At 47.3% G+C, this 14,545-nt stretch overlaps 1 protein-coding gene across 3 annotated transcripts in view; it reads left to right on the top strand.

The window, feature by feature from the left end:
• The first annotated feature begins 6,336 nt into the window (after positions 1–6,336).
• The window catches only part of Mcfd2 (multiple coagulation factor deficiency 2), a 12,265-nt gene continuing 4,056 nt past the window's right edge, over positions 6,337–14,545 (top strand). The window contains exon 1 of one of the 3 annotated variants that reach the window (XM_021217724.2): positions 6,337–6,437. The gene's annotated coding sequence lies outside the window, so the exon portion shown is untranslated. Of the gene's footprint in view, positions 6,481–14,545 lie in introns of all 3 variants that reach the window. The other 2 variants (XM_029531635.1, XM_029531634.1) reach the window with 2 other exon arrangements.

Below are 14,545 nucleotides of genomic sequence, written 5' to 3'. Positions count from 1 at the left end.
AATGCAATCAGCCGCAAGTGGCTGTCATAAACCAATTAAGAGTCCTCTCCTGATACAAGGTCACTGCAAGGAAGCAGCTGCTGGTGCTGGTTCAGCAGCTCTGCAGCACTGGGCCAGTCTTTCCGAGGTCCCCCGCGGTTCCTCTTCATGGGTGGAAGGTGGCTACTACTCCGTCCCCATCGCTGAGAGGAAGGGCTGTAGCAGTGACTGCTCACCGATCGGAAAAGCAGATTTCTCAAGTTCTACGAGTCAGCCCGAGGAACTGCATCACGTGGCTCATTAGCTAGAGGGGAAAGATGGAAAGACATTTGATGTGTTTAGCCCCTGTAGACATGGCTAGGACAGTGGGGACTGAAAGATGGAAACTATGCTACTACCTAGTAAAGTACCAGCATGCACCTGCTGCTGCTTTGCACGTATCTAAAATTCATGTAACCACTCTCTTGTAAGCTTGCATCTGCAAAGGAATAACCCTAGTGTCTCATCAGTCCCTACACATACTGGGAGTCCAGGTACTCTATACAAAACACAGGCCCCTCGTTTAAGACCGTTTTTATGTTAGCAGAATAAAATTCCCAAGTCTAGATATTTTCTAAAGGAATGAGGTTTATCCTGGCTCCTGGCTCCGGGTGTTGAGGAGATCCGTCTGAGGCCTCAACTTGAGGCAGAAAGTAGAAGACATGACTCGTTGGTCTATGCAAAGGAAACAAAACCTGAGTGCAGGTTTCTTTATAACCACAAGCTCTCTTGAGTTAATTAATCCAGTCCTGCAAAGACATTATTCCTTCTTAATGACCTAACACGTTTTAAAGGTCCTCCCCTAACACTGCCATAGTGGTAATTAAATTTCAGCCTGAACTCTGCAGGGACAAACCATTCCAGATCTCAGCACCCTGAACTTCAGCCCTAGCTACAGTTTCTGGTAACTTAAGCTAAAGAGCATAGAGCGGATGGGAAGTACCAAGGGTTGTGGATTTGTGGAATGACAACTCCTGTGTGCTCTGCCACCTGGAAGCAGCTTGGTTGTATTTGACAAAGATAAACACCTGCATTTCTTACACTTCTGCAGTTCTCTTAGGCAAAAATCTAACAGGAATGTGAATATATATGCAACAAAAGACATACTTGCTGTACTGCCTGGTTTTGTGTGTCAACTTGACACAGGCTGGAGTTATCACAGAGAAAGGAGCTTTAGTTGGGGAAATGCCTCCATGAGATCCAGCTGCAAGGCATTTTCTCAATTAGTGATCAAGAGGGGAGGGTTCATTGTGAGTGGTGCCATCCCTGGGCTGGTAGTCTTGGTTCTATAAGAGAGCAGGCTGAGCAAGCCAGAGGAAGCAAGCCAGTAAAGAACATCCCTCCATAGCCTCTGCATCAGCTCCTGCTTCCTGACCTGCTTGAGTTCCAGTCCTGACTTCCTTTGGTGATGAACACCAGTGTGGAAGTGTAAGCTGAATAAACCCTTTCCTCCCCAGCTTGCTTCTTGGTCATGGTGTTTGTGCAGGAATAGAAACCCTGACTAAGACACTTGCTCTACAAGGTCAGAGTAGAATTATTTGTAACAGCATAAAACTGGAAACTTCCTGGGTGTCCATGTGTAGCACAACACACACAGCAGCACTACACAATGTGTAGTGATCCCATGGAATAATGTTTAGAAATGAAACAGTGATTTTTAAACTCCACCAACATGGATGGATCTCTAAGTTATGCTGAATATCTGAGTCTGTGACACATAGCATTAATCCTAGCTCTCAGTAGGCCGAGGGTGGTGCATTTCTATGAGTTAGAGGCCAGTTTGGTCTATGTAGTGAGTTCTAGGCCAGGCAGGGAAACATCACAAGATTGTATCTTAAAAAAAATGCTGAGCAAAGGAGCCATAGACAAAAGAGTATGTAGTGTGTGATTCTATTTATGTGAGAGAAATAAACTAATAAAAGAACCCTATAGTGTTAGAAGGCAGGATAACAGGTGCCTTTGGAAAGAGTGACATTTGGTTTGGTTTGGTTTTTTTTCAACACAGTATTTCTGTGTGGCCCTGACTGTCCTGGAACTCCCTTTGTAGACAAGGCTGGCCTCAAACTCAGGGAGTTTGCCTGCCTCTGCCTCCCCAGTACTGGGATTAAAGGTGTGTGCTACCACACCTGGCATGCTGGTAATAGTCCAATTCTTGTTCTGCGTGCTAGGTTATATGGGTGGATTCAATGTCTGAAAACTCATCGAATTAAACTGTATAATTTTTTTAAATGTGTATGTGTTTTGAATGCATGTATGTGCATCACATGGATGCCAGTGGAGACCAGAGGAGAGCGTGAGATCTCCCTGGAACTGGAGTTACAGATGGTTGTGAGCCACCATGGGAAGTGAACATACTTCATCTGCAAGAACAAGTGCTCTTAACCACAGAGCCACCTCATCACCCACTGGGACATTTTTCTATGCACGTGCTCTTTGTCTACACTGTACATAAACACTGTAAATAACCCTGTTGGGAAACTCATTCAGTCTGCAGCGTGAACAGATGGCACGAGCTTCCATTCAAGAAAAGCAGAGAATGGAAAACACATTATATTCAGTCATCAATTCACTACTGCTGCCAAATGGAAACAGAGGGGTTGCTTCAGGGGCAATGTGGCAAGTTCTTAGCGGAATGCAGAAGCCCTAATTCTACAGGACACGCATCAGTTGCACCCACTCCTGGTTCGAGAGAATCCTGGGGTCTGGGGAATGCTATAGGGCTCAGCAGCAGAAGAATGTTGCCGACCAGACTTGAAATTGTGGAGCACATGAGTCAATAATTTAGTAGCTGTCTGGTCAATGTATAAGTAATCATGCTGAAATAGCTCGCCTAGAGAGTCCTTAAATTGCCTTGTATTAAATATTTCATTTTTCCAACTGTGAGCAGATGTGCAACAAGGTACATGCTTAAAGCAGTACTGTCTGTAATAACTGCAAACTGCATTTTTCCTCATGTCCACTTACAGTTTGAACACTCACAGCAACACCAAGAGTTATGAGGCTATTCTCACCCCACTCTCCCTGCTGTAGAGTCCTCTCCACAGACAGTACATCATTTTCTGGCAATTCAAAATCATGTCCGCAGAAAGACGTGCTACCTATTTGCTGTCTTCTTGCTACTTGGGGCTTCAGTCTTCTCATAATAAAGTTTTTTCTTTCTGTTTCCACTTGTGCTCATTGGAACTTAAGCACACAAAAGAAATAGGTCATTTCAATCCCACAGCAAGGCTCGGGGGGGGGGGGGGCTTCTGGCCAGTTCAGTTCACAGACTGTAGGCCAAGATCCTCTTTAATCTGTGCTTTCAAAGCCAACAGTTTCTAACCTAGATTTGCCATTCCTTTGAAGGACTTTGCAGAAAGTTACTAACAAAGGTCAATATTCACCAACGTTCTAGATAGTTCTCTTAAAATACAACTGTTTGGCATGTGAACTGTGTTCAAGGTCCAGCAAGTGACAGCCAGCCACTTGGCTGTTTCATGATACTTAAAAGACAGTCACCAAATTTCCAGTTCCACTGTCAGTTCCGTAATTTCTAATTGGAATTGTCACAAGTTGCAGAACATCAACCTCAAAAGTCACAGAGGTGGTGTCTCTGCTGTAGACCAAGCTTGGGCAAAAATGGATGGAAGCAGACAGATCATGTAGAAACCATCTCTGGGAAGCCCTTAGTGATTTCAGAGGCTCCTAGCGGTAGGACCACAGGAAACTAGAGGAGGTGTAAAAAGTGTTTTAAAGTTCTATATTTTGATAGCACAAGGAGATTTGCTGAAAGGTATACAGAATCATGAAGACCTCTGAGAATTTCAACTCGAATAACCAAGTGATTATCAGTGATATGGGTACCATAGACAAGACTGGCATGGATTTGAGGGCAAGGGTCAAGTGTTACAGGGGTACAGGGGTTCTTAAGCTTAAGAGTCCAGTTAGCCATCAAATGGAGCTGACAAGGAGGCCGTTATTTAGAGGTACCAAGAATTATAGGAAAGATGGCTCACTTGGGAAAATACTGCCATACAATCGAGAAGACCTGAGCTTTTACCCACATAAAAGCCTGGCATGGTCGAAAGTATCATCTCAGTGATAGAAGAGGGGGTCTCGGAGACAGGAAGATTCCTGGAGCTCATGGCTGGTCAGCTAGCCTTGCCAGACTGACGAATGCCAGGTTTGAGAGACCCTGACAGAAGAGGGTCAGAGGAAGACATTCAGTATAGATTTATAGCATCCATACATAAGCAAATGCTCACACACATGTGGACACATGCAAACATACGACATATGCACATACAAAACCTTTTGGGAGTTGTCTGCATGCAACTGGGCTTTCAAGCACAGGACTAGATGAAATCACTAGATGAGAGTGCTCAGCACCTTGGCACCCTCTTTTTGTATGTTGAGCAGAGGGTGCGATGCTAGGACAGACAGGAGAACAACAAACACAGTTGTCAGAAAACAAAATGCTTCAAAGTGTGGCTGTGCCTTTGGGTTTTTAATCACTGTGAAGAGACACCATAACCACAGCAACTCTTGTAAAGGACAACATTTAACTGGGGATGGCTTCCATGTTCAGAGGTTCAGTCCATTATCATCAAGGTGGGAAGCATGGCAGCATGTAGGCAGACATGGTGCTGGAGGAGGAGCTGGGAGTTCTACATCTTGATCAGCAGGCAGCAGGAGACTGTGTGTCACACTGAGCATAGCTCGAGCACAGGAGGCCTTAAACCCACCCCCACAGTGACACACCTCCTCCAGCAAGGCCTCTTAACTGTGCCACTCCCTATGGGTCAAGCATTCAAATAAAGGAGACAATGGGAGCCAAACCTATTCAAACCAACACAGGGTGTTTGACTTCCCTGAATAAGCAAGTCAGAAGAGACCTCTTGTTTGCATGGAGATGGCCATTTCAATAGCATTGTGGGAAAGAACCAGAGGACAAGCATCTATGCAGGTAAGAATGATCGGGTAGAAAGAGAAAGATGACAAAAGATAGCGTCCACAGTATCTGGCTTGGTGGCAAGTGCTTATTAGAAAAAAGTCTGAGCGGGGCAGTGGTGGCACACACCTTTAATCCTAGCACTTGGAAGACAGAAGCAGATGGATCTGAGTCTGAGGCCAGCCTGGTCTACAGAGCAAGTTCCAGAACAGCCAGAGCTATACAGAGAGACCCTGTCTCGAAAAATCAAAAAACCAAAACAACAACAACAACCCCCCCCCCCACAACAACAAAACAAAAAAATCTGGGAGGTGTGAGGTGAAAACACTCCAGGCTACCCTTCGGTCTAGTCCCTACTTACTGAGCTTCATAAACTGCATTTGTAGTTCCCAGGACAACGGATCGTAGGTAGAACGTAGTCAACTATGGATGATCTAGTGAACAAATGGATGGAGGAGCAGGGTACCTGGAATGAACTGGACCAAACTAAGCTTCAGAATGAGATGGAATGTTGTGTTGGCAATATCTTTGGGGCTCTTGAAAGGCTTTCCCTCCCTATAGGATAAAGCTGAAATCTGAATCTTGGAGAGTGGAACAAAGAGACAAAAAAACGGTGCTTTTGAGCAATTTTCAAGGCTACAAGGAAGCGGGGGGGGGGGGGGGGGCTTTGATATAACCTCTCTCCCCTTTTTGATGTAGGTGCATCTAAAAAAATATGATTATGTATCTTCATAGATATAAAGGAGAGAAGGGATTTTAAAATGTACAGTCCTAAGCTCATATATCCATCTGGATCAATACACATTCACTGAAAGACAATTTTGTTAGGATCAAAGGGCAGGATCGGTTTTTTTTGTTTGTTTTTTTTTTTTTTTTTAATATTTTGTCTTCTCTCAAAGTAAACAACAAAACCAGCCGATTTCAGGAACTTTACTAGTTGGATCTTGGTGGAGCTTGAGGCTGCGGCTCAGGGAATGGAGCAAAGAGAAAATGGAAGCAGGTCAGTCTTGGAAACGCAGGATCCCCGAGAAGTACCGGCTGCCTCACTGGGACAGGAGTTAGGCGTTTTGCTCTCTCCCCAGTTTGTAGTGGGAACAACGACATCCGTCACAGTAGAGAGAAGGAGAGGCTGGCCAGCTTCGGAGTCCGCCTCCTCCGGGTCCTGCAGCCCACAACCCACGTTGAGCCACGTTCTGGAGCCTCAGGGATGCCTAGCAACTCGCTCGCCCCCTGGCCTCCCCAGGGCCCAAGCAGCAGGGTGTCGCCCTCGGGAGGCGGGTCTGGTCGCGCCAGACACAGGGGACACGTGGATCCACTGGATCGGGCCGCGCAGGAGGCGGAGCCGGCTGCGCTGGTGGGCGGGCGGCAGGCTGTGCGCGTGCGCGGCTGGGCGAGGGGCGGGGCCGGCGTGCCGAGAAAAGCGTCCCGGGGACGGCAGCTGGTAAGGTTCAGGTTGGGGTGCTTCGCGACTGCGTCGGGGATCATCAGGGTGAGCGAACCCGCGGGCCGGAGGCCTGACCCTCGGGGCAGAGGTCGGTCGGCCTGGGGCTCGGGATGGGAGGCCAGGGCGGCGGAGTGGAGGATGAGGACCATCCGGGCGCGGCGGGACCTGTGGCCCACCGAGGCAGCCTGTCTTCCGAGAGGGTTTCGGGGCCAGACGTGTCTGCCCTGCTGAGCCCCGCGCTGTTGTTTGCGCTCACCCCATCCCCGGGCGTCTCGGTACCAGGCTGTAGGGTCAGCTGGGTGGGCTGGACACGAACCCTGGCTGGCCTGGAAGCACGCGGGCCTCAGGCGTTACTCCATCTGCCCCTGGCTCCCCCATCTTCCTCGGGGCAGACCCACAGGTCCTGTTGGCTCGGCGGGGCTGGCTAGTCTGAGCCTAGGAGGTTAGGTAGACAAACGATGCTCATGCTCGTTTCTCGGTTTCCCTTTTTGGGACGTAGCACCTCCATCCACAAATATGCCCGAACCAGAAGCCTGGGCGTCATTCTTACCTACACTCATCAAATGCATTGAACCTATTCAAAACTCAATTTGACAGACATCTTGCCTTAGCAGTCAGCACTCTTTTCTTCTCCTTTAATATTTATTGACCCTCTTCAACGTGTCCGATACAGGAGAGCTAGAGACACACTCAGCCACCCCTGCCCATTCCCAGGTCCTTCTGTGAATTCTCATTGCCCTTCCAAGCGCTTCCTTCCTTCCTTCCTTCCTTCCTTCCTTCCTTCCTTCCTTCCTTCCTTCCTTCCTTCCTTCCATGCCCGTTGTGACTCACTGTCTTTGTACTTTACTCAAGACCTGTCCCTCCTCATCTGAATATTCTGGATTGGACCCAAGTCATGTCTGAGTTTAGGTGTTCACTGCCATATGGTCTGTCTATGGAGGGGTGTACTTTGCTTTGGGTTGAAATATTTCTTCTCATGCTTTCTGTGGGGTGGGGGTTCATGTGATACCCCTTGAGTGCCTCTTTAGTGGCCTCTGTTTTGCTGTCGTCTGTGAGAGAGGCGTCCGCCTGTTTCAGTTCTGCTCTTCCTATGTTACTAGGCTGTTAGTTAAATGTTAGTTACAAGGGTAGCATGGTTTTCCTTTGGAATCCCCCCAATGAACAGGTGGATCACACTATTAAACACCAGCGTGTTGAGGACAAGTTCTCAACCTCAGCCCACGTGGGGCTTCTTGAACCCAGAAACTTACTGGTCACTTGGCCTTAAAGAGCATGGAGATGACCACAACTAGGAAGCACCAGTCCGTTGGGATTGCCTCTGGGTACAGGATGTCTGGGTGTTATCAAATGTGATTGCTTTGACTGTCAATTCCCAACTTAGAGCCTCTGAAGGCTGCCAAGGGCTACTAGGAGGAAAGCCCACTCCCTAATAGGAATAATGGCCCAGTGGGAGGGAAGGGTGGGCCAGGTCCTTCCCTGGAGCAGGAATGCTCCAAAGGGAAAGCTCAGCCTTAGGCCAGGGCCTCTGAGAGAAAGAGTTAAGTACAGGGTTTCCCCTCACCTCATTCTGACCGCGTCCCAAGGCAGCTCAGCGTTGTTCAGTTGACAAGTGAGAGACCACAGATTCTGGCCTGTGGAAAGAGGAGAAGGAAAGGTAGGAAGGCAAAAACAGACAAGGAAGCGAGGGTGTTAGACGCTAGAGTCATTGGAACCCGGCCTAGGAGGAGTGACCAGACACAGTGACAACAGAGGTGTCGGGAGCAGTGAGAGGGGCCTTGTTGGAGTCACAGCTCTGAGGCAGGTCAGCATTGCCCTGCCAGACTCATGCTGTTCCTTGTGATGAACACTAAGGTACGGACTGTTTTCTACAGCCCCTTCTGGTTTCCAGAAGATCTGCTTGCTGCCGCAGATCATATCCCACTGATCATGCCGCCAGGGTTAGTGGTAGTGGGCTGTTGAGCTTAGCAATATCCTTTTCCTCTTTCATTGCTCTGTGTGTGTGTCTCCCAGAGTTTCTCATTCTGTTGAAGATGACCTCCAAAGGATGAGGAATGGTCTTTCAGTCAACAATATATAAGTAGTTGTACTAACCTACAAATAAACCATTTATAGTTCAACATAAGATAGTCAAGTTTCTAAGACTCCAGGCCCATCAAGATGAGCCTCTGTGCCGGGCGGTGGTGGCACACGCCTTTAATCCCAGCACTTGGGAGGCAGAGGCAGGCGGATTTCTGAGTTCAAGGCCAGCCTGGTCTACAAAGTGAGTTCCAGGACAGCCAGGGCTACACAGAGAAACTCTGTCTCGAAAAAACCAAAAACAAACAAACAAACAAACAAACAAAAAAGATGAGCCTCTGTGCATGGGAGTCTTTAGAAAAGGGAAGTCAGTTGTCAGTCTCTGCCTTAGTTGGGTTTTTCTCTAGCTTGGCCTGTGTCATTTCCTGAAGGTGAGCAAGCCAGGGAACCCTTGGGGCTTATCTTCCAGGCTGTGTGCCCATGGCCTTGAACTAACTAACTGGAGTGTGTGTGGATGATGCAATGTGTCCCTTGGGCAGGATGGAATACGCTGTTTCCTTCTGACTGGGAAAAGTTGAATCTGGCAAGTGGCAGGCCCTGCCTCTTGTCATCCCAGTGCTTTGTGGGATTCCTTCTGATTTCCTGGGGCTGGTATTTATTGAGCTTTCATGGTTGGGAACTTGCTGACGACGTCGCAAGCTCAGAGGTTCTTGGCTTTTATACCGAAGAAAGGCTAACCTGAACTCAAAGTTCCTGTGTTTATTAACCACTGGGTCAATGTCTGCTATTACATCAGTTGAAAACATTCCACAGATACACATCCCAGCTGGAGCCCACCATGTTCTTAGAGGAAAGGCGCCATGGTTTCAGTAGACAGCTCCAAGGTCCTCCCCCCCCCAATTACACTGACATCAGAATGTGGCTGCAGGCTGTGGACCTTGCCTCTCGATATAGAAGTAGAGAACACTAAACAGGACATGTGAAACCAATGTGGTCGTCACACTCAAGCACACTGTCCCTTCCTCCGCATGCACATATATATATATTTTTTAAAATCTTGGCTGCGTATCTGTGGTTGTCCCTCTAGTACACCAAGGACCATGACCCACAGGGCACACAAGTTGTGAACCAGTAGTCTAGACACCAAGCAGGTGCCCAATACTGAGAATGTCTTCCTGTTCCAGTCCAGAAGCCAGGAGCCAAAAACACTGGAAGAACATATAAGCCAGGCTCAGGGTGGCACATCCCAGTATCCCAGCACTTGGGAGGTGAATATAGATGACTGTAATTAAGCCAGTGTGAGTTGTAGAGTGACAGCCTGTTTTAAAACAGTAAAACAACAAAAGCCAAGGGGAGAAAACACGAGCTGCCCGGAGAAGACACTGAAGATAATTGAGTCCGAGGGTTAGGGAGGACTAGATCCCATTGTTGGTCCTTCCTACCTCCACACTCGTAAGATGTGGGCCCAGAACAAGTTATTCTGCTCTGGCCTGGGTTAAGTGACGTCAGCAGAGTAGGCACTACTAGGAATAACTTGAGAACATGTTCTCTGTTCCGGGTACAGTAGCCTTGGCAGGGTCTAGATGCTTACTTTTTTTTTTTTTTTTAAGATTTATTTATTTATTATATGTAAGTACACTGTAGCTGTCTTCAGACACTCCAGAAGAGGGNGTCAGATCTNGTTANGGATGGTTNTGAGCCACCATGTGGTTGCTGGGATTTGAACTCCGGACCTTCGGAAGAGCAGTCGGGTGCTCTTACCCACTGAGCCATCTCACCAGCCCCTGCTTACTTCTTAAGTTGGAAGTGTGGTTTCTAACTCTTGAATTATCTGGAGGTAAGTGTTAGCTAGAAACTGCCGTTTAGTATTAGAACAGAATTATGGTAGGGATTACATACATATATGGAAAAAGTCATTTATAGTAGGTTTGTTTGTTTTGGTTTGGTTTTGTTTTGGTTGTTTGGTTTTTTTAGATAGGGTTTCATTATGTAGCCCTGACTGGCCCAGTGGGTAAACTGCATTCAGCTTGAAGACTGGAGTTCAGATACCCAGCACCCACGTAAATGCCAGGTGTATGTGCAGCTGCCAGCAATCTCAGTGCTTGGGTAGGAGAGAGACAGATGAGGGTTAGAGGTGTACTTGTGTATACGTATAGATTTATTTTGCAGCAGTGAATTATGGGTAGACTTACTGCCTGCTTTTTTTTGTTTAAATATTTATTTGTTTATTTATTATATGTAAGTACACTGTAGCTGTCTTCAGACACTCCAGAAGAGGGCATCAGATTTCCTTACGGATAGTTGTGTGCCACCATGTGGTTGCTGGGATTTGAACTCAGGACCTTTGGAAGAGCAGTTGGTGCTCTTAACCGCTGAGTCATCTCACCAGCCCCCCACCCCCGTTTTTTTTTTTTTTTTCCCACTTAATCTCTATTGGAAACCTTATGCAGAGTGATAGATTACATAATGTCATTGCACAGTAGTCAGGCTAGATAGTGCTTTTGAGCACCCTGAAAATTACCCCTCTGTGATGGTGTGTATATGCTCAGGCCAGGGAGTGGCACCAATAGAAGGTGTGGCCCCGTTGGAGTAGGTGTGTCACTGTGGGTTTGGGCTTTAATTCCCTAGTCCTAGCTGCCTGGAAGTGAGTCTTCACTAGCAGCCTTCAGATGAAGATGTAGAACTCCTAGCTCTGCCTGCATCATGGCTGCCTGGATGCTGCCCTGCGTCATGATGGGACTGAACCTCTGGACCTGAAAGCCAGCCCAATTAATGTTGTCTTTTATAAGACTTGCTTTGGTCATGGTGTCTGTTCACAGCAGTAAAACCCTAACACAGAAGTTTGTACCAGGGACTGGGGGATTGCTGAGATGGGCCTGGCCATGCTTTTGTTTGGAAGAATGTGGATTTTGGGACTTTGGATTTGGAAAGCAATAGAATGCTTTAAGTGGGGTTTAATGGGCTATTGTAGAGGACTACGGAAGACTTTCTTACTGAGAGTGATTTGAAGTGTGCAGTCCTGGCCCAAGGGTTTCAGTGGAGAATCTCAGGATGTGGTGTAAAGACTGTTTTGTGGTACTTTGGTGAAGAATGTGACTGCTTTTTGCCCCTGTGTGAAGTCTGCCTGAGGCTAAGGTGGAGAGACTCAGATTAATTGCATTGACAAAGGAAGTTTCAGAAACGCCCATCATAGACTTTGTTCTCTGTTTCAGTCTCATAAAGAACATTTTAAATAAGTGTAGCAAACTAAGAAAGGAAAAATATAGAATATATAGTTCGAGTATTAAAGGGGCACCAGGAAGTGAAATGGAGCTGAGTCCTGTGTTCAAGGAGATAACAAATTAAGGCAGTGGGACTTTGGGGCAGGATCCTACCCAGCCGAGTTTAGACCCAGGCATGGTGGTACACACACACACCTTTAATAGCAAGAGATAAAGCCAAGCAGATCTCTGAGTTCAAGGCCAGTCTGAGACAGAACAAGTTCTAAGTGAATAAAAGCTTAAATCCAGGCCTGGTGTTACACACCTTTAATCCTAGAAGACAGGCGTGTAGATCTGAGTTCAATCTACAGAGCAAGATCCAGGACAGCCAAGCCTACTTAGGCAGTGAAGGAGCTGGAAAATAGGAAGCTGGTGATAACAGAATAGAACATGGGGCCATGTTCCAGTTCCTGCAAGCAGCAGAACTGCAAACTCTAGAGCCAAAGGAAGAATTTACTGGGACAATTGATGATGCTGGTTAGCTGGAGCTAAGAAATTAGTGGTGATTAAGAAGAGACCAGCATCATTGAGGTAAAGTCGTCTGGGAAATGTTTTTTGAGAGTACAAAGAAGCCGTGTTCCAGAGATGGCCAAGGTTGTACTTCGTACTGTAGCTGTACTTGGTAATGTCTGAGAGTCACCCAGGTGGTATTGATTTTGAAGGCATGAGGGGGTCCTGAAGAGCAGCTGAGACTTGGCACTGTGAGAAGCAATGAAAGGCCATTGGTGAAGGTGCAGCCTCAGTTGCAGTTGAGGGCCCAGGACTGAAAGGGTCATGCAAAGGATTTGAGGCTTGGCACTATGAAGAGAACCTATGAGAGGCTATTGGTGAATCCTGGTTTCAGCAGAAGACCCCAGTGTATTGGAGGTGCCAGTACCATGGGTTGATCACCACAAACAGCAGCGGCAGTGGAGTGAATCAACCTGAGCTTAGAGTGTCACAGAGGGCAGAGCTAGAGAAGTGATGCCAGCCCTTAGGAGGAGCCCAGAAGATCATGTGTGGATCCCAGACATTGAGACAAGAAGCTTTAACATTGAAGTTGCCTTGGATATCCCAAGATGTTTGAGATGACAGAGCCGTGGGCTATCTGCTGAGGAATGCTGCTAACAGGGAGTGGGACCAGCCCAGGAAAAGAAGTTTGCTGCAGTCAACAAAGACGAAAAGGAGTTAGAGATTTGAAGACCACTTTGACATCAGACATGGAGATGCAGAGTTTGGAGTTTGCCCGGATGGTTTCCTGTCTTGCTCTGGGGATCACAGTTAAGTGATTGGATGGATCTCAGAAGACACCGTGAACTTTGGGTTTTTAACATTGTTGAGACTGCATTAGACTATGGGGACTCTGGAAGTTGGAGTGAATGTATTTTGCATTATGTTATGTTAGGTATGGTCTGTACAAGACTATGGAGGCCAGGGAGTGGAATGTCATGGTTTGTATATGCTTGGCCAAGGGAGTGGCACTATTAGAAGGTGTGGCCCTCTTGGAGGAGGTATTGCCTTGGAGTAGGTGTGTCACTGTGGGCATGGGCTTTAATACCTTAGTCCTAGCTGCCTGGAAGTGAGTCTTCCACTAGTAGCCTTCTGATGAAGATGTAGAACTCTCAGCTCCTCCTGCACCATGCCTGCCTGGATGCTGTCCTGCTCCCACCTTGGTGATAATAGACTGACCCTCTGAACCTGAAAACTAGCCCAATGAACTCTTGTCCTTTATGAGACTTGCCTTGGTCATGGTGTCTCTTCACAGCAGTAAAACCCTAAGACACCCTCGCAGTGGTTGCTGATCTTTTCATGGGGAGATGGTGGGGGATGGGAAAAATAGGTTGGGGAAATCTTTGCAAATGTCACAGGATGGCATATACTCTCTCTCAGGTCCTCTCTATCATAAAAGGGCCACAGCACCTCTGCTTTCCAGCCTTTGGCACCAGGAGAAGACAGCGGCTTCAAAGCTATATTCTGAGTTTAGGATGTGCTTTATTTTATCTTCACTGATGAAAGCTTGGGGTCCTGCTACTGTTAGTAATGGCGGAAATGTCTCTGCCTTTCTGATGAGGACAGCAAGCTGTGTTTATGGTCCTGAGCTCTGTCACCTTCCATTTTGAGGTGTCTCTCTAATCTAAGCCCAGAGGGGCAGAACTTTGCATTGAACCAGCAATTAATTACAGTATCTATGGTATGATGTAAGTTGGTCTTCAGGGAGCTTGCCAGTGGCTTAATTGTCTTGTTGATCTTAACTCCAAGTCATTAAGATGTAACATGAGTTTCTCTGTAGCTTTTCTTTCTGGTGGTTAAAGTTATGAGACCCTCTCAGGACCTTGGCAGGTGGACAAGGTGGGGACGGTAGCCTCCTCTCCAGGTCACTGCTTTGAGGTTGATATGACCAGCTTGGTTGCTTCCTCAGCCCCCATGGTCCTTCTCCAAGCCCTGCCTCTCTCCATCGCTTTCCATCAAACGGCCAGTGAGTCCGCCTGAAGCCACGCCGGCCTGTGACCTCATCTCTAGTCATGACTTGTCAGTTGCTGCCACTTGTTCTCAGGAAGTGTCAGTCTCTTGGCTCTGCATGTGCCCGCTGCCTTAACACTTGCTCCCCTTCAGCTGCCATTGCCCTCCAGATCCAGTGTCTGTCCAGGACGGGCTGAAGCATTGCTGGCTCTGTCAGCCTTCACCCAAGGAGATTTCTTCAGAACTCCCAAAGGTTTTTTTTTTTTTTTCCATTTTGAACACCCCTCATTGTGCTTTTGTTATACTCCAGTAGGAAGTGTTTCTCTCTGTGGGCTGCTGGCTTATTCAGGAAGTCTTTGGATCCTTGTATGCTCTTGGGTGACTGCTCAGCCCTCTGACATTAACATTGATCTGTACTGTCTGGTTCTGGGGTGGGAA

The sequence above is a fragment of the Mus pahari genome, chromosome 18 (assembly GCF_900095145.1).
Source record: "Mus pahari chromosome 18, PAHARI_EIJ_v1.1, whole genome shotgun sequence".
Lineage (NCBI taxonomy): Eukaryota > Metazoa > Chordata > Mammalia > Rodentia > Muridae > Mus > Mus pahari.
This window is presented reverse-complemented; position numbering and strand designations above follow the sequence as displayed.